The following is a 2,194-nucleotide window of genomic DNA, read 5'->3' on the forward strand; positions in this document are numbered from 1 at the left end:
GGAGAATTTGTTGTTGAGCTCATTGTAGCTTCCATCGATCTTGGAGTGAGAGATTCTTCAGCTCATAGCCAACATGCTTCTCACTTCTAGTCAGAGACTCCAAGATCTGTTTCAGCAAGGCATCAGTGCTGCTCTCTTGAGGAGCAGAAGAGATAGGAGAAGAGTTTTGCTGAGGCTGATAGTTGCTCTACTGGTTGTTTCTAGGCTGATAACCATTCTGCTGGTTGTTTGAATAGGGCTTCTGTTGGTAGTTGTTGTACTGAAAGTTGGGTTCCTTCTTGTACCAGCTACCATTGCTGTTGATGAAACACAATTCTTCTTGCCCTTCCAAACCATCAACCTCATTGACAGTAGGAGGTATCTCCTGTTGTGGGTTACCAACAAAGTTCACCTGCGCTTGTGTGGCCTTATCAGCAATGAGTTTGTCAATCTTCTCCTGAAGAGCCTTTATCTCATTCCTTGTTTGCTTGTCATCACCTCTATTGCTTCTGTCATGGTCTCCACTGTAGACTGCATCACTCTTAACCATGTTGTCAACCAGAGCCTCTGCCTCTTCCTCAGTTCTCCCCAAAAAGAACCCATTGCTAGTTGTATCCAGTCTGGCTCTGTACTTAGGAAGAGCACCTCTGTAGAATGTGCTCAGCAAGCTCTCCTTAGAGAATCCATGGTGTGGGCACTGAGCTTGGTAACCATTGAATCTCTCCCAAGCTTCACTGAATCCTTCCAAGTTCTTCTGTTGGAAGCTGGAGATCTCATTCCTCAACTTAGCAGTTCTTGAGGTAGAGAAGAACTTCTCCAAGAATGCCCTTTTGCAGTCTTCCCAAGTGGTGTTAGAGTCACTTGGTAGAGACTTCTCCCATTGACGTGCCTTATCCCCAAAGAGAAAGGGAATAGCTTGAGCTTTAAGGCATCCTCTGACACACCATTAGTCTTTGACATACCACAGTAGCTGTCAAACTTATCCAAGTGATCAAATGGGTCCTCCACAGCCAGACCATGATACTTGTTGTTCTCTATGCAGTTAAGCAGCCCTGACTTGATCTCAAAGTTGTTAGCAGCCACAGCGGGGCTCGGATTCCCAGTCTAGGACCGTGGATGTTGGGGCGGTCATAAGTGCCAATGGGGCGAGCTGGTCGCTGTTGAGGTCCTTGTAGTGGAACATTGTTGACTCCATTGGGGTTCTGAGGATTTTGTTGTTCTTCCATTGCAGCTTCCAGTGGCTGCAGTTGAGCCTGTTGCTCTTCTTGTCTTCTCTTTCTAGCACACTCTCTCTCTAAAGCTCTGATGTCTTCGGCTCTTGGAACAAGGTTTGATGTACCCTTGCTCCTCAAGTTCATACACCTGAAAATCACAAAGAGTGAAGAAGAGAATCAGTAACTTACAAAAATAAAAATGACTTAGTCTCAAGCAAATGACTAAATCTCAATGTTCAAATCAAACTCAGAATTTGGCAACGGCGCCAATTTGATGTTAGGAGTTTTGAGGCTCCTAAGTCAAATGATAGTATAGTGGTAGTAAGTTGTCGAACCAAATCTGAGGGATTTAAAATGCAGAGAGAATGCAAGTATTTGCCTAATCTAAGTGCAATCAGTGAATTGTATGGTTTTTAAACTTAAAACTAGAATGCAAGTAACAGAAATGATACTTTTAAGCTATTGGAAAGGAGAACTCATGGGTATAAGGATTTCAGACCTTGGGTGATCAAGTTTCGAACTAAGGACGACAAATGAACCAATCAAACTATTATTCCTTAAGCCTAGACACAATTCTAAGCAAGCTCTATGTCTAGATGAATGCTCATTTGCTAACATATCTCAAACATCAAATGTCTTTGGTTGAATAACATGCAAGCAATCATTACTAACAAGTCTATTAGCTGTCTTAGCATCTTTAACAACAAATATCTTTGGCAAAGTACACTAAGAGCCTAGGAGAGTTGACTCAGGCATTTCATCAAACACCTCTTGGGTGGGAAATGCCTAGAGATCACCCTTTGAGTGGCCTACTCAAATGATGCATTAAGATCACTCGAATATGCAAGGAACAAGTATGATCTACACCTAACACATCCTAGAACTAACCTAATCACCCTTAATCACCCTAACCCATGAATCCAAAAGGTGATTACTCACTAATCTCCATGATTCCTCTTAAACCCATGATGGATTTCAGATGAATCATATAGAGATGTAGA

General features: G+C 42.5%; 1 non-coding gene across 1 annotated transcript; it reads left to right on the forward strand.

The window, feature by feature from the left end:
• The first annotated feature begins 659 nt into the window (after nucleotides 1-659).
• On the forward strand, nucleotides 660-766 carry LOC130512095 (small nucleolar RNA R71). Its single transcript, XR_008945656.1, has one exon. It is a non-coding gene; the product is annotated as a small nucleolar RNA R71 (small nucleolar RNA).
• Nucleotides 767-2,194: the final 1,428 nt, after the last annotated feature.

Source organism: Raphanus sativus, chromosome 4 (assembly GCF_000801105.2).
Source record: "Raphanus sativus cultivar WK10039 chromosome 4, ASM80110v3, whole genome shotgun sequence".
Lineage (NCBI taxonomy): Eukaryota > Viridiplantae > Streptophyta > Magnoliopsida > Brassicales > Brassicaceae > Raphanus > Raphanus sativus.